Below are 17,784 nucleotides of genomic sequence, written 5' to 3' on the forward strand. Positions count from 1 at the left end.
CCTTCTGCCTCTCCTCCTCTGCTGACTTCAGGCAAAGATTTCTGTTCCTTAGGTGATGGAATCGATAAATTTCTGAGTCATTTCTTGGAGGAAAAGCACTCAGAAGGACTGCGTGATAGGAAGTTGAACTGTGATGTGAGCAAGGCACAGACTACCAGCATGTTAAAGCACTGACATTTGGTGCTTTTATTCTACTTGCTAGCAGGTATTACTCAAAGTATTGCTGATAGTAAATGCTTCACCCTTTCTCTTTCCAACACACGAGTTCAGTCATCTACTTATGGTTCCTTTTGACTGCGGAAGGACTCTTGCTTGGATTCACCCTCTATTTGCATAACTGCCTTGACACATCAACTGGAGACCCTGGGAATCTAGTCCTAGAACCAAGGAGATCATGGAAGAGAATTCAGTCTTTTCAGAAAGTTAAGGGTCCTGCTGGAAGAAACTGAAGGTTTGGAGACCAGCGATAATTTCATGCTAGAAACATAAAGAAAAATGACAAGGGCTAGAACACAAAGCCAGTAGAATAGAGAGAAAGCCCTGGATTCTTTCGGTATTTCTTAAGACTGGGCAGCAGTGGACATTACCAAACACCATGAAATGCAGTGGCCACCTAAGGCACGGTGGCAGGTGGCAGGTGAGGTGGAGCACTGTATCGTGCTGGGATGACCAATGGCATGGGCCCTAGAATCCAGTTTCAGTTTGGGTAACTACTTTGTGGCCAAGTAGATCCCCAGTGGATTCAAACAGTATTCAGGGATTCCTTAGTGCCTGAGTCAATCTAAATGTGACAAATACATGAATAGGTTTCATGGTTGAAGCATCACTGTTATGGCTCAAATGTGTGTATCTGCCTTGAATTCATACATGGAAGCCCTAACCCTCCCAGTGTGGCTATATTTAGAATAAAGAATCATTAAGGTTAAATGAGGTCACAGGATGGAGCCCTGATCCAACAGGATCAATGTTCTTATGAGAAGAGACAGCAGATCTCTCTCTGTCCCCCATCTACACGTGCACAAAGAGGAGGTCATGTGAGCACACCGTAAGAAGGTGGCCGTCTCGGTCCCAGGGGAGAGTCCCCCAAACACCAACTCTCCCGGCAGCTTGATCTTGTACTTCCAGCTTCCAGAACTGTGAGAAAGTAAATTTCGGTTGTTTCAGCCACCCTGTCTGTGCTGTTTTGTCCTGGAACCCCTATAGACTTGATACGCCACCTTTGGTTCTGATCCTCTAGTTATTCATTTCAAATTTCAGCTGTTGTTAGTTTAGGGAGATAGGTGCCAAATTACGTCGTGGCAAGCTACAATGTGAGATTGATCAAAACATCCAATTTTAATATTGTTTACTCTCCGCTTCCTTTTCTTTTATCATATGCACGTGGCAATTTAGGAGTCTATGGAGTACTTTGGCCTAATTTGGGATGTTGCTGCATTTGGTTTTTCAGCTTGGTTTGGAGAGATATGGCTTGAATGAACATGCTCTCATTCTCAGTGCAGAGCCTCTAGATGCTGAATCTATAGATATCCATGGAAAAATAATTGCCATTGTTCTGTGTAGGAGTGAGTTTCTAAGACGTGTGTGCTAACAATAGTGAAAAGGGCATACTTCTTTACACGGTGAAAACAGAATGGAGTCATTATGGAATCTGTAGGAAACATTCATTAAGAACTTAAATTCCTTCTAAATTAGCCTATTTCCTGGATAGCTCATATTCATGCATCTCAACCTGGGAAGACATATTCAGGGAATGACAGTGTTTTAGGTTCAACTCGCAAATGAGTATTTTCAAACTGCTAATAGTTAATGAACTGCTCTAACCTTCCCTGGGAAAGTGCCCATCTCCGGGACCTCATTCTACCCATTTGTTTTGGATTTAGGCTGGATTTGCTAGGAGGCAGATGGTGAAAGCCAAACAGAAGATTCTTCAGCAGGTAGGGCACAGAGAACAGATTTGCCAAAATACTACCTGGGACCTGGAATTCATAAAAAGCAGTCATGTTTAGTTGTTCTGGTAATTCCTGTGTTTCTCACAGCCACTCCTAAAGAGTACATTTCAACTCCTGCCATCTCCAACTTGTAAAGCACAGCCCACATGTGCTTTAAAAATAAATTACTTTCCCCAACACATCACAAAGCCACACCTAGATCCCAAGAAGCAAACAAAATGTAATTATTCATATTTTTAAAAAGCTGAAAAGTTTCCCCCTTTTCCTCACAATTACGCTTTACATCTCCCTCCCAACACCTTTCCTCACTTCCCTTATTCCTTTCTTGGCTCTGGTTATGCTCTTGTGCCCCTCTCCTTCAACCTTTGCAGTTCTTCCTTTCCTGGAATCGCAGTGACAATATGGTGTTCTCATCGTTCTGTGGCTGCATAGGTCAGACAACCACCTGGCAGGAGAACGAACTTAGTCCTAGCATGGAGCTGACACAGAGGAATGCTTCAGGGGTAAAGCCCCAGGCCATTGGCATCAATGAGCTCTCTCCTACTTCCCATGAGAGTGGGGAACTCTGTGTCATAGGAAAGGAGCACATCCCCTCTCTGCTTTCAAGAAGTTATGACTCACTTAAGAAAATACATTCATGAGCCAACCACCATCACTGGTAGAAACACCATCAAACATGGTGCACAAACATCAGGTAGTATAAGAAGAACAACAGAAGCTTGGAGGTGGGCAGAGAAATCTATAGCTAATTGTTTGAGGTCTCATCCAGGAAGAGATGGTTTGAGTCATCTTTTGGGGAAAAGGATCAGAGATAGTTCCAAAGAAATGTGGTTTCCTTAAGAAGTGGGAGTGATATGAGCAAGACTGTGGTAGAAACAGCTCCTAAGAGTGGAAGAGTAAGGAAAGTGACTTAATTGGCAGGGAAAGTCCATACTTCCATTTAAAAACATGTGTTGAGATCTAAAATGACCCAAGTAGACCAAAATAGTATGAAATCAATTGCAGCTAGGAGAAGGGTGGTTGGCAGATGGTGCTAAAAACATGAAATAGCACATGTGAAACTAATTTGCAAAGACAAGGCTCTATTCATTCACCCAGCAGGTAATCTTTATTGCTCTAGTCATTGACCAATGAAACTATATTGGGTTCTTTAAATGAATGGAACACTGGAGGTAGGACAATTGATAATAATTGGTCCAACATACAGTTTGAATTTTTTTTTTTTATATTTTATTTATTTATGATAGATACAGAGAGAGAGAGGCAGAGACACAGGCAGAGGGAGAAGCAGGCTCCATGCACCGGGAGCCCGATGTGGGATTCGATCCCGGGTCTCCAGGATCACGCCCTGGGGCAAAGGCAGGCGCCAAACCGCTGCGCCACCCAGGGATCCCCATACAGTTTGAATTTTAAGAAAACAAAGGAACATGTCCATCTGAACAGGAAGAAGAGTGTTGTCTATGAATTTCTCAAAGTCTCTAAAGAGCTACATAGGGAGTTCCTCCTCCTAAATTATATTGAGAAAACTAGATGATCCTGGAGGGAGGCCATATGAGAAGAGGGTTGAGAACAGATAAGACACAGTGTGTCTGCTCCAAGGAAAATCATTATTTCAAGTGTATTGACAGCATCTCATCTCCTTAATTATAGCTTTGTTGACAGCTATTCACTTTGCATGCATAGAATCCTTTTGAAACAATTCATATTTCAATTTGCTTCGAAACCAGGGAATTGTTAAGAGAGACAGTGTTTTGTCTTTGCATATCTGATAGTGGTAAACAGTCTGGGATGTTAGATCTGGAGTTGTGTTACTGGGGCAGAAACTTCCTAGATTAACCTTCTCAGTATCCCCTCTCTTTCCTTGCCCTCTGACTCATACATTTATACAATCACTGGAGGTCTAAGGTCTCTAACAGAGAACAAGAGCAATAACACAACCAATGGGCCGTTGGGTTACCTGGCATACCCAGCAGAAAGTAAGCCCAGAACTAATCTGGGGAGTATGGCCCACCATCACCCCAGGACAAGTAGGGAGGAGCTGAGCTAAGAGAGGAGGAGGATCAAGAGAAGTTTTCAGGCTTGAGCATCTGGACTTCACTTATTAGACTTGTCTTCTAAAAACTGAATTGCTAGATAGCAGGGCATTCCTGTAGTCAGGTCAAAGGCCCAAAACACTTACTTAGTCAACTGTAAATGATTTTGGACCATTTATAGTTTCACATAATCCTGATGTCTATTCTCTCAACTAGTATAGATAATGATGAATTAAACTCTGCAATTAACTTCTTATCTATCTAGAGTCCCCTTTTGGGGCAACCCTCAAAGAAAAATGTGTGTGTCAAACTTGGCATTTTATTTTAGTATTTTTGTGTTCCTTGGAAAATTCTACTTACACTCATAAATAAAGAATACTTGTCAGAAGCTACGCTTTTCAATTTTTTAAAAAACAATTTTTTTCTGGGCTCCTTCCATAAATTGTTTATTGTTCAATATGGCTGTGACTTTTCAATGCAGTTACTTATTTTTGATGCCTTCAATTTGGTTTAAATATTTCTTTTTCCTAGCACCAAGTGTATGAAAGGTTTCTTTTTATCTCAAAGAGGCAAGAGTTCCCTTTGGTATCTTCTATTGGACATTAATAATGGTGGGGTTGGGGGAAGGAGAAGGTAACAGATCTCTTTAACTTAAAGGCTGCATATCATAATGAAACTCCTACTAATGGCACATTTCCTTTCTACCCTGATGATAAATAAAGCCATGCCTTAGTGGTCATTCTTTTTCTCCTCTCCACATTACTTACTCCTGACCTAGTTATTCAGATTCCTTAGCTAGTGACTTCTAACGGTGTCATGACGTAAGGGCAATGACCTTAGATATGAATGAGGGTAGAGATTGATGCCACATGGCTTTTGACATACATTGACTCAAGAAGCTGGGGAGGTCTGGGGTCAAGGTATTAGCAGCAGCACTTGCCAGGTACGTTCCTCAACATTCATAGGACATTTCTCTCTCAGGTCAATTCCTGATTTATTCTGTCTGAATCCCCTGAATAACCTATGGGATCCTACATTCTGGGCAGCTCATGTGTGCTTGGAGATGTGCTTTCATGGTTTCGTACGCTATGCTCTACACTGCTTTGAGTTGTAGAGATGTTTCCTGTGACTCATGTTCATTTAGGAGGCATTTTAGTTCTTGATTTAGAATATTTCCCACCATGAAGTACATTGAGAATGCTCTTTTTATAAGTTTCCCCCTGTGGAATAACATAAAAACCTAGGGAAAAAATCTGTGAATAAAACATCAGTGTGCTAACTAATGTCCGTTCCGCTTCACAAAGCCTTAAAAACATTCATCAAGCCACAGTTTGACATTGCAGAATGGTACCCCAATGAGTCAATGTCATAGGATGAAGTTCAACAAGGCAGTTATTATAGACATGTGCTGGGTGGGCTGTGAACATACATCACTAGCATCACTAGCAACAGATGACCACCATCATCGACAGAGGAAGAAAACTCTGTGAGCCACAGGGCCTAGCGAAGCCTTCTGCTTTTTTGGCAAGAGTGCTGCCAGGGGAGAGCTGGATTCGATGCCATCTTCAGTCTTAGGATGAGTGCTTGGGCCCCTTCCTACAACTGCCTTTATGCTTTGCAAAAATGGTACACTTCGAATTATGGACTTCATCGCATGCTGAGATGCATATAAGCACCAGGGCCGCAATCAGCTTAAAAAGAGAATGCTGAACTGGGTGTGAAGTCTTGGGCTGATTCTTGTCTGGGATGGTGGGCAGGGAGCAGCACTCCCTGAGAAGAGGACCTTGCCAGACGGGATTTGCAAAGTTGAGGTTATCCTCAGGAAATCAGAGCTACAGGTAGGCTGAATCTAGTGCTGTCCGGCAGAAGAGTTTAGAGCTTCTCAGCATCTTTTTGACAGTGAAATGATAAGGCATACGAAGCAGTTTTAAAAATCAGTTTGGTTTAACAAAATAGCCAAAAAGATAATCATGAAACAGAAGATAATCCAACAAGATAATTAGGATCGGAAGAGAACACAATCTCTAATGGTATAACTGTCTAAAAAGCTTGACCATGAAATATCCTGAATTTGTGTAAATCAAAGTTACCAATCCTGTTTTCACACTAGTGCTTCTAGCCTGGAGGCCTGGATTCTAACTCTAATTTACAGAATGGTATCTGAAATGCTATTACCAAGTTTTTCTTCTATAGACATTAAAAAACAACAACAACAACCCAACCCTGTTTTGTTCATTTACTTAAAGTCAGCTCATAGCAATTTGCACTATTTGAAGGGAGCAATATCACAGATAATAGGAAATAGCAAATAATTTTTTAAATGTTGTATTTGAGTCTGTGGAAAATGTTTTAGGTATTTGCATTTAAATAGCCATATGTCTCAAACTCTAGAAATTGCCAGCATTTCAAACAAAATAGTGTATCCCTGTTGAAAGGATGAAGTGGTATGCTGTATATTTATAAAACAGACTTTGTAACTCTGGACTGACTCAGTTTCACGTAGTAAGGCAGGAATTAGTAGCTGTGTGATCTAAATTATTCAACTTCTCTGTGACTTAGCTTCTTTGGTTATGAAGTGGTGATGATACCAGGTTTTACTTTATGGGCTTCCAATCAGGAATAGATGGGACATGATGGGGGATACACTTTACACAAAGCTTGGCATGCAGAAGGTGACTCTAGCTCTGCATGATCATACATGGTAAAATTCTCTTTCTTGATTATGGTATTTTATTTACCCCATAAGTCTAGATATTAGGTTATTAGGTTAGAGAAAACCTAGATCTTGCTTTTATTAACAGGATTACACAGAGTAGTTTTACAAGGTCAATAATAAACTATTAAGAAGGAGTTCCTGGGGCGCCTGGGTGGCCTGGTTGGCTAAGTGGCTGACTTCTGGTTTCTGCTCGGGTCATGATCCCAGGGTCCTAAGCTTGAGCCCCGTGTTGGGCTCTGCATTCAGCCTGGAGTCTGCTTGGGATTTTCTCCCTCTCCCTCTGTCTCTCCCCTGCACTCATTCAATCTCTCTCTCAAAACAAAGAAATAAACAAATAACTAAAAGGAAAGAGTTCCTATACACAGAGGGATAGAAAGCACCCTGGAGGAACATTTTTCCATCTGTTTGGGCTCAGACTCCCATAGGCCAGCCATCTGCATATTTCCCTCTGATGACCAAGAGCTCATGACTCCCCAAGGGAGTAGCCCCTTCCAACTTAGGACACTTCATCATTAGGAAACTTGTCATTATGTTGCTTCTCTATAGTTTCCATCAGGAGCCCTGGTTCAGTTGTCCATGGCAATTCAGAATAAACTTATTTCTATTTTACATGAAGATATTCCAGATACTTGAAGATGAGTATTATGCCTTTTCTGTGTCAGGTCTGCCATTTTTCAGACCTTCAGCCATTTCTCTCATCTCACAGCCATGTTTGTGGGACCTCCATAGACCAGTGGATATATTCTAGAGACTCAGGACTCAGAGTGTGATGAGCAGACAAAATGGGAAATCTCAGGTGTACTCTGACCAAGACAAAATAAAGCCAGGGAAGAGCTGTTATCAAGAGGTTTGAGTCTGAGTGCCAGCTTTGCCTTTCCCCAGCTGACAGAGGCCTTGGGCATGCCACTCAACCTTCATGTGGTTTATTTTCCGCATAGGCATTTGTGCATGTGAAAAATTCATCTTCTTAGATCTAATCCATCTTCTCAACCTTTTTGATCCCATTTCTTCATCTAACGTATTATCTTTCCCTTCTGGCTTCATTAAATTTGTGAATCTGATCAGCATACTATTATGTGCACATCCGTGCCACTGATTAAAATGTAAAACATGGCAAGTCCAACACAGGTCTATAACTGAGTGTTCAAAACTTGTACTAGGTTGTCCATGATTTCATTTATTTATTCAAGAAGTATTTATTAAGTGCTGACTATGTGGTAAGCATGATGTTTTGTGCAGGGGATGTGAGGATGAACAAGAGAGTTCCCATCGCTGTCCTCCTGAAACTAGAGTCTAGTGGACAATCTGTTGGCATTTTGGGGCACTGTGGTTTAAAATGTTTTCAGTCTTTGTACCAGTCTTTGTTGGTATAAAGATCTAATTACAGCAATGTCTTGATCACCCAGTTTGGAGCCCAAAGGAAAGAGTTTAATAGCAAAAGATATTAATAATATTTACTTACTAATGTTTACTTAGTAATTTTTTCTAAGTTGGTCTAGTGAATTTTTAGAAGTCATCTATAATGTGGCTAGCATAACTGTGCAAATTATCTATATTATTATTTGGGCAATGGAATGTACCCTTAAATTGAAACTGTGTGCTTTGATAAGCAATGCATGGATGTTGCACTTTGCTCTTGTGGTGCTGGTTCTCTTATTGGGGTAACTGTGCTCACCAGGAGACAAGTGACAATGTCTGGAGAGGAGACATTTTTGGTGTGCACTGTGGGGAGGAAGGAAGCTACTGGCATCTAACAGGTAGAAATGCTGTTAAGTATCTTACAACATACAGGTCAGCTCCTTTCTTACCCATCCAATAAACAATTAAGACTTATCTGGCCCCAAATGTCAGTGTGGAGGTTATAAAGCCCTGCTCTAGGGGCGCCTGGGTGGCTCAGTGGGTTAAGTGTCTAACTCTTAATTTCAGCTCAGGTCATGGTCTCAGGGTCATGAGGTAGAGCCCTGCATCAGGCTCTGTGCTCAGTGGGGAATCTGCTTGAGATCCTCTCCCACTTCTGCCCCCCTACCCCCCTGCCAACACTCTCTGGGGCTCTCTCTCTCTCTTTCTCATAAATAAATACATCTTTAAACAAACAACCCTGCTGTAGGGCAGGTGGTGTAGCTGTATGGTTAGAACTACAAACTTGGGAGCTGGAGAGTCCTGGGTTTGAAATCCGCCTTCAGGGACCACTTAACTTTGTACCTAAGTGTGTGCATATGCAAAATAAAGTTGGTAACAATGGCATCCTCAGCAAGAAGACTAATGAGGTCATGCTTGTGAAGCACTCAGTGTAGTGTCTGGTGCAAGGCAAGGACTAAATAAATGGTGGTTATTATATTGTTTGGTTTGCTTTTTCTCCGAATACTACACATTTTAATTGACACAAGCTAACTGCTGTATATAGAGATGTATCCAAAGACATGGATAGCACTTCTATATCATGAAGAAATCTGTTGTTTTCCTGTGTTTAAAGAAACAACCCTCAGCAATTTGATCTCCAAATGTTCACCAGCCCGTGAATCGGATGATAGCCTCTGTGCTTAGCTGCCTGAAGTACTCCACTGAGAGGCTGAACTGCCAAATGGATTAATTTTTTAATGAATACTTGAGGATTTTATGTCCAAATACCAGTATGCCTCCCATTTTTAGACAGACATAATGTTCCCAGTGTTATGGAGATGAGAGTCTGGGCGAGGGGTAAAGGTAGATAAAACTCTAACACTTCAAAACTATGACCTTAATGAAAATGTACACTCCAATCGCTTGATATCTTTTGCTTTCAATACAGTTTGTAGTGATATTAATGACAGCACAAAAATGTGGCTTAATATTTACTTATAAGATGACCATCCTTGGGAGTTGTTGCCAGTTTGTGCAAATTATGGGCACAGATTTAGATTCTTATTTAATATCCAAAAAAAGCTGACAAGACCTATGGTCTCAAGTGGCTGGTTCTTTCAGTGATGGGATGATGGTGCCTTTGCAAATTCATACTCCAGATGAGGTTTTGGATGCAGAGAATAGAGGGATTTGAAGAAGAGAGAGATTGGAACTTGAATTGTTTCTTGGATTAGAGAATGAAGACTAGGCAACTTTGGGCCTGTTTGTGGGTGGGCACAGAGATGGCTGTAATGTCCAGGTGGTTTCTCCTTGACCGGGAGAGGTGGCAAGTAGGTGATACTGTGCACTCTACATGTCTGTTCAAAACATTTGCATGGAAAAAGACCTTAGATACAGAGATTGAGTGTTTACTTCCATCTGTTGTGATACTTATATCAGAATGTTAATAATCTTTCAAATTAAAAAAACATGTATTTGGTTGCCTTTAGAAATTACTTCTAAATGGAATTCCTTTAGCCAATTTCTAATTAAATTGCTAAATGAAATTACCTCTGTTGGTTTAAAAACAAATGATGGTAAGTTCATTGATTATTCATGATATGTACAAATTAGCCACATAATAGGACTTGGTAAGGGATTCAAAGATGTTGACTTTATAAAATAAAGTGATAAAAAGAGTATGATAGGAAATCTACACTACTCCTTCAGGAAAATATCCTGTATATGATAGCTTTGACTACAGGTTTTTATAAATACATCTAAAACATGGAGGTATGCTCAGGTGCACACTTAAAAATGTCTATTCAAACAATTTATATCAATTACTATTTAATTAATAAACTGCGTTGTAATTTGTTGGTGGAAAGTGGAAACCAAAGTTTGGTTCCATGCAAAGATATCTGCTAGAGAACAAGAAAGCTGCGCTGCTCATCTTTTCATGCTATTTTGACCACAACCTCGACTTGAATCCTAGTAAACAACTCTCTCTGGGAACAAGGGGTAATTGAATCTTCATGCTAATTCTATCCTGGTTTTCTCTTGACTACTAGCTCCCAATTATGCCAACATATTACACTATGTACTGTTCTCTAGGAAAACACTAAGACCACGTTGTTCATTCAACTAAGGTCAGACCTAAAAGGAAAAAAAAAAAAAAAAAAAAAACAGGCTGATGATTTACCTATAATGGACATTTTAGTTCCTCATGGGCACCTGGTTTTCATTTGCTGTTAGGTTCACTTAGTTTATTTTAGTTATAAATCAGGTGGAAGAGCAGAGAAGTGTAAGTGTATTGGCCACAAGTAATTTCAGTGCATCCTGCCAGATGTTGAGCACAGTGTTACAGGTGCATGGTTGGGTTTGAATGGTGGGCCATATGTCAGACAAACTTCAGTGACAACCAGAAGTAGCCACTGCCATGGAGTGCAATGATTATTTTATTAATAACCCTTTAATTAGTTGACACAGGAGGGAATGTGCAGCCAGTTCGTAATAATTGGTCTGATGAATACTCTCGGTACTTCAGGGGTAGAATTTGTGTGACTACCTGTTGGGAATAATAACCCTTTGGATAAAGTGTCATATTTATTATGGAGAGTTATTGTGCATCTTTAACAACTTACATATGCATAAGCATATTCAATATTTAGGTAAAACTCAAAAACACGCCAAAACAAATCTTTTCTTACCTTCCTCAGGTCCACACCACATTGAACACTGCTAATGATTATTTATTATTGGTCACAGGCATAGCTCACTAATTTAGGGAAATAATCTAAAGTAACAGAGACCAAGTATTTCACATAAAATGTTATAAATTCATCTAACTTGGTAATTCCATCAATTCTATTTTATTTTTCTTCTAAAAAATGAAATCACCCCATGTTTATTGAGAATCTACTATGTGTAAGATTCCAGCTAGGAGCTATAGAATGATAAAGAAATATCTCCTCCATGCAAGATACATCCTTGCTGTCAACATGGTCAAGGCATTAGTTGGAATAAAGGCCAAACTGTTAATTAGATTGTTAAACATTCTTATAAATAACAAAAATATGCCCATTTTGGGCAGTGCCGGGCATGTATTTGACATTTGTACTTTGCATGGTATTTTACATGACTGGCCCTTACTGATTTGGAAGAAGAAATGAGTGGTATTGTTAATAACTTTACTTTGCATATTTTAAAATGATATTCCAGCTTATGGCTTCCTTTACTTTTTTATGGTAGTTATTAGCTGATGTATTCCCATACCAAATGTTCTCTCTTTTATGATTCCTTAAACTTAAAAAAAAAAAAAAATTACATATACCTCAAGGGGGATTGGACCATTTCTAGTTTTCATTGTACTTGAGTAATGCTTTGGGTTGACTCTTTTTAGGGTTCTAAAATTAAGTCAATCCATATGTAATTAGGAACGTTCTTAACTAGACAGTCCTGGTTAGCAGGAGATTGGCAGTTTTTTTCTGAAAAACTATTTAGCAAACCACGAATAGCAATTAAATGAAAAAAGACTAAATTTCTCTTTAAAATGGGTTGTTGCCATAATGTAACGTGGCAATATGATCTTCTATTTTTAATTGCTGTAGACCGTGCATTTCGTAAAGTAGATTTTGTCATCCAAATGCTAGAGAGTTCCATAATTTTGTACCACTTATGCTTCTTGACACTCGGTAAGTATTCTGCTTTTTCAATCCTTTTGATTCAGGATGGGTCAAAGAAACTAAAGGTTGGTAATAAAGGTAGTTCTGAACCTCCTTAACAAACTGAGACCGAATGCATATCTTGGAGAAGTGAAATATTCCTTTTCATGAGACTTGATGACCTTATGCAATTTACTCTGCTTACTTCATAACATAGGCTTTTATTCACAGGACAATTATACTTGATGTTGACATGTAATGATGTTCTTTTTTCAATTTGGATAATGAGAACTTTGCTTCAAATTCCATGTCAATATGAGGATCCAGGGAGAGTTTAAACCTCATGAATAAATACACGGTTCTTCCTTCCCACCCCCAACACCAAGTACTTAATGCTCTCCACAATCCCTTACTTATTTCTTATTTGCAGAAGTCATTTTAGAAGGAATTTATGACAGTGCCACCTTTTAGTAAATAACAATAAGTCACAGTCTACTGCCTATAATAACTGATGCTCAGCTGTTTAAAATCACCTTTACCACTTAAAATATGTTTTCTTTTGTCTCTAAATTAGCATGAAAATACAGAGGAGGCTATCTCTTCAATTAAATGTGAAAGATTAATCACTAGGCAATTTGTTGCAAAATAGAAAATTATTGCCAAAAATGGAATGTTTACTTCTTTAAGATGCCTGTGAAAAAAGTGTTGGGGGAGCACAAAAATTTGGTGTGATTTGCATATATTTTGATTGAACTGCTACTAAGGTTTGCACCTAGCTAAAATCTACTACCTGACATGGGGGTTACCTGAGACATTAATTCCTCATGCTGTTCTTAGAAGATGCCATATTTTGTCCATAACCAGAGTGGAACCTGGGAAAAATGGCAGCAATGGGTCACAAATACAGTGTTGCCAGTGTTCTGGGGATCTGAATATTGCTTTCTTTCTTTCTTTTTTTTTTTTTTTTTTTTTTTTTTGCAAACTAACCAGGATTTCCAGAGTACCATTGCAGTGAAACAAGTGAAGATAAAAGTGATGTGTTACTTTTCTCTTTCTCCCTTGCTCTTATTTTTGCAGCTCTGCACTACTGATTCCAACACCACCAGATCAGAATGAACAATTAACTGTCTAATTATTCTAGTCACAGCAGCCCACAATGAAATCTTTATTCCGTGTTTACAGCAATCTTTGGCAGAGGCTGTCTTGCTGTTTCTAAACTGAGAAGAACTGCCCTTTGGCTCCTCTGGGCATCAGCTGCCTTGGTTTCAGCCTCGGATGCCAATAATCAGACTTCTTTTTCTTCCAAAGTGGACATTTTTTTTTAGGGTGAAAAGACCTATTCTCATCACCCCCCCATATATTCTGACTGATTTATGTTCTAGCCACTGCAGCTCTTCCTTCCGTATCTCTTTACATTTTTTCCTCTCTCCATAGAACACCACCAGGCAAAACCCCATTTTAAGTCCAAAATTGTAAAAAATGCTTAAGCAAACAGTGCTCACTACTATGAGGGAAGGAATAGTACAACTACTGGTTTATGGGGAGAGGCGAGTCAAGGAAATCCCTCCTGCTTTTCTAAACTGCTCATTTTCTTGCTCAAAAGGCATTCAATAACTTCTCCACCAGGGGAGAACATACCCACTTTTCAGTGGCTCTCTTGATTACTTCCAACTATTTACTTAAATTCACCAACAGCTGCATGTCTTTGAGAAGCTTCAGAACTTGGGGAATATTTACAAATACATAAGGGGCTGAGAGAGTACGTGTGAGTCTCTTCGAAATGGCAAGAGAAAACTATTGCACTGTACAGTCAGGGACAGAGAAATCACTGCCAATGCAAAGACAAGAGAAAGGCAATACCTTAACCCAAGGAAGGAGGAAAAAAAAACACTCGGTTAGCCCTCTTTGGGCTGAAGGACTGGAGTGTCCTTCCTGAATCTGAGAGCAGACGACAGCCACTGCTGGCTGGGTCCACTGCCCTACACTGCTCAGCTGTTTTTTTCCAGAAGAACACTTCCCTGCTCTGCGAGGCTGATGGCATCTTTTTTGCCCATTGCAGTCTCCAAACCCTATGTGCTGGTTCCCCTAACAACCCGTGGATCTCGCCTCTCAGCCCCCAGCACTTCATTCGCGTTGCCTTTCCTGTGAGAACTGGGTCATAAAATTTTACAGGGGAGAAAGGTAGAAAGGGGCGGTTCAGTAGTATAAACACTGATTAAATTCCCGGGCAACTCTCCCCAAATGAAAGATAATTTTTCTACAAGTATGCACAAGAATGTCAAGAATGCTAAGTCATTTTTATGTTTGCACTTTCCTTTTCCATTTTAATTTTACACCGCCACATGGCACACATGCTAAAAATGTATCTCCGTAACCTGCAGTGTAGCAAACTTTTCACAAAACATTGAAAACCCCGTGTTTTATAGACTGTCCTTTCCCAGGATGCTCCAAGCATTTTTTAGATACAGAATTAGATCATCTTACGACAACTGTCCTGTTAGAAAGGCATGGCTACTCATGCATTGGCAAATAGGGGAAAATCAGAAGCCCTGGGAAGGAAAGGTCACACCAAAGTCAGTGGCGGCAGCCTTAAGTAGACTCTGAGTGCTTGGTTTTCCAATTTATACTACTTCCCACTTGCTCCTCATTTGTCTCTCTTTTTGCCCTGGCAGGAAAGGATGTGGCCAGTGCGGAGGCTTGACCTCATCTCCTGTACTTGGCTTCGCTCTGACACGCTGTTCTCCCACACTCTTGCCCTGTTTTCTCCGTCATCAGCTGGCCAGCTCTCACCAGGGGCCAAGCCAAGAGGAGGCAACCGCAGGTGCCCTTGTAGCCGCCTCCAGTGTTGGCAACCGAAGCCTGCCCCTGCCAGGTCCCATGCCCGGTGGGGCTGCGAGGGTCACCCGAACATAACAATTCATTTACAGATCATATAAATACATGAAAGAGCCGGGTCATTTATGGGGTTCCCAGTTGGCAATGACCCCACTGCACTCCAGCCAAATGAGGCCGAGGAAGGTGAGCTGATGATCCAAGTACACTATCCGTCTCTAGCATTGGTGCAATCACAGTAACACAGTTGCGCCTACTTGTTTTTGTCTTTTTTTTTTTTTTTTTTTTAAGTAGATCTAATTCCTTAGCCGTGTCCCTGATGCCGCGACAGCTCTAATTTCCTTTGGTGGGAGGACATCAGAGACTAGAAGGGATCAGGGGACATTTTATTTGGGGAGGGGCAGACTCAGTTTCCAGGCGACCTATTAACAGTCAGAAGACAAAATACTTCCTGGCGGTTGCGCCAATAACAACAGCAGCAGCAATAGTAATAGTAACGACAATGGCAACACTAAAGCGCAGTAAAGCCTGAATCTACCAGGCGAACCGCCCCCCCGCCCCCGGCCCAGGTGTCCTGCTGCCAGCCCTCTCACTCTGGCCGGTCTCAGCGCACAAACTGGCTCTGGCGCTGCCTCCAGGCTGCCCTCCAGGTTCCAACCCCCACCCCCGCCCCCAAGGTGGGTAGCCCTGCTGAGCCTCCTGCTTCAGCCTAAGTCCAGCCCACAGTCTCTCCTGCTGCCAAGGGGCTGGGACTACCTGGGACTCCGAGGTAGCGTTTCTTTCACAAATCTGCAACTTTCCCCCTATCCGCCCCGCTCGCAGCCTCCGCGCCCCAGCTCCCACCCGCGGCGAGCACAGCGAGCAAAGCCCAAACACCCCGCGCGCAATTCGGAGCTTTCCCCGGAGGGTCCGGGCCCGGAGACAGGAAATCCGGGGAGTTGGCGATGTCCGGCAGGTGGCGGGGCCCCGAGTGTCCACCACATTCTCCTCCCACGGCTGAGCTCGAGCGGGGACGCGGCGAGGGGCGCGGGCTGCGACCGGACCCGCAGGCGCCCGGGCCTCCCCGAAGCCTCGGTCCCGGGGCCCCCTGCCCGGCGCGCATCCCCGAGTTGGGGACGCAGGCAGCCGTCGCCCGTCCGCAGCCGGAGGGAGGCGCCGCCGCCCTCGGGGCACACCGGGGTCCTCGGCGCTCTCGGGTCCTCGGTCCCCAAGCCCCCACCCCCAGGCGCACCCCCCACCCCCGGGGGCACCCCCGGTCCCCGGGCGCACCCCCGACCCCCGGCGCAGCTCCCGACCCCCGGCGCAGCTCCCGACCCCGGGCGCACCCCCGACCCCGGGCGCATCTCCCGACCCCGGGCGCACCTCCGACCCCGGGCGCACCCCCGACCCCGGGCGCATCTCCTGGTCCCGGGCGCACCCCCGACCCCGGGCGCAGCTCCCGGCCCCGGGCGCACCCCCGACCCCAGGAGCATCTCCCGGCCCCGGGCGCACCCCCGACCCCGGGCGCACCCCCACCCCCGGGCGCAGCTCCCGGCCCCGGGCGCATCCCCCCCTCCCCAGGCGCAGCGTCCTCCGTCTGCCCCGGCCCCGGGCGCACCCCCGCGGCCCGGCGCACCCCCACCCCGGGCGCAGCTCCCGGGCCCCGGAGAGCAGCTCCCCAGCCCGGGGCAGCCCCTTCACGCCCCGTTCCCCCGAAGTCCGAGCAAGTCCAACTCGCCGCGGCGGCTGCTCCCTGCGGGGACGGCGAGGGACCGCGCGCAGCGCCGGGGGGCGGCTGCCGGAGCGAGCGGACCCCGCGCCCCGCGCCCCGCGCCCCGCCCGAGCGCCCCCCTGTACCTGGTTCGGCCGGCGACTCTCCGGGGACGTCGGGTGCAGACTCCTTCGGGGCGGGCGTCCGGCTCACATCGCTGCCAGCCCCGCCGGCGGCCGGCGTCCCGCGGGGTCCCTGCGCCCCCGCCCCCCACCCCCCGACCCCCTCTCTCCACGGAGTCCCGGCTCTTCCGCCTTCGGGTCTTTGGCAAAGTGTCCGCGCGGCCGCCGAGAGTTGGGCGGCAGTGCCCGGCGCGCCCACCCCGCGGCCGCCGCCCCGCCCCCGCGCCCCCCGCGCCCCCCGCGCCCCGCGCGCCCCCGCGGCCTCCCGCCGGGGACCAGAGCCGCCGGGTCGCGGTCACCGTCCCCCGAGCGCGGCGCGCCGTCCGCCGCCCCCGCCGCGCGCCGTCCCCGGCCCGAGTGGCTGCCGCCCGCCTGCGCCGCGGGTCCTCATTCCCCTGCTCATGAATATTCCGACAGAGGCTAATGCCGTGGAAGTAAATTGAATTAGCCAATTGGTGCCAGGAATGTGCGCTCCTTCCTTGAGAGGAGCGGTCTGGAACCCCACCAGACGAAGGCAACCAGGGTCCGGTCGGCACCCCGCGCTTTAGAGCAGTGAGGGGCAAAAGGGGTTAATCCTTTAAATGCAGTTGAGACACCACATTTAAATGTTTAAACTCCTCTATTGGCTGAGAGAGTAGGGAAATGTTGAGGGGGAGCAAGAGGAAGGGAGGTAGGTCGTCCTGGGGTGGGCTGGGGGTGCATCTACACCCCCCACCCCCCAACGCCCCCTGAAGTTGAAGTGACCTATTCTGCATAGATCCTGGATTCTGGAAGAGGCAGTTCCTGAGAACTGGAAGAGACAGGCAAACAGGATGGGGAAGGAGAGGAACAGGAACCTGGGTTTAACCTTGACCTTGAGGATGCCACAGACGGAATTTCCAGGAGGAGAAGTGGGGCGA

General features: G+C 44.6%; 1 protein-coding gene and 1 long non-coding RNA gene across 4 annotated transcripts in view; one reads left to right on the forward strand and one right to left on the reverse strand.

Annotated features, from left to right (window-relative positions):
• LOC140630884 (uncharacterized) overlaps nucleotides 1-15,336 on the forward strand; it is a 61,056-nt gene extending 45,720 nt beyond the window's left edge. Inside the window, exons 2-3 of the long non-coding RNA XR_012028574.1 lie at nucleotides 12,128-12,211; nucleotides 14,854-15,336. This is a non-coding gene — a long non-coding RNA (uncharacterized lncRNA). The remainder of the gene's footprint in view (nucleotides 1-12,127; nucleotides 12,212-14,853) is intronic.
• The window catches only part of CDH20 (cadherin 20), a 215,236-nt gene extending 198,251 nt beyond the window's left edge, over nucleotides 1-16,985 (reverse strand). For all 3 annotated transcript variants that reach the window (XM_072821783.1, XM_072821775.1, XM_072821777.1), the window contains exon 1: nucleotides 16,850-16,985. The gene's annotated coding sequence lies outside the window, so the exon portion shown is untranslated. The remainder of the gene's footprint in view (nucleotides 1-16,849) is intronic.
• Between the last annotated feature and the right edge of the window lie 799 nt (nucleotides 16,986-17,784).

This window comes from Canis lupus, chromosome 1 (assembly GCF_048164855.1).
Source record: "Canis lupus baileyi chromosome 1, mCanLup2.hap1, whole genome shotgun sequence".
In the NCBI taxonomy this organism is placed as follows: Eukaryota; Metazoa; Chordata; class Mammalia; order Carnivora; family Canidae; genus Canis; species Canis lupus.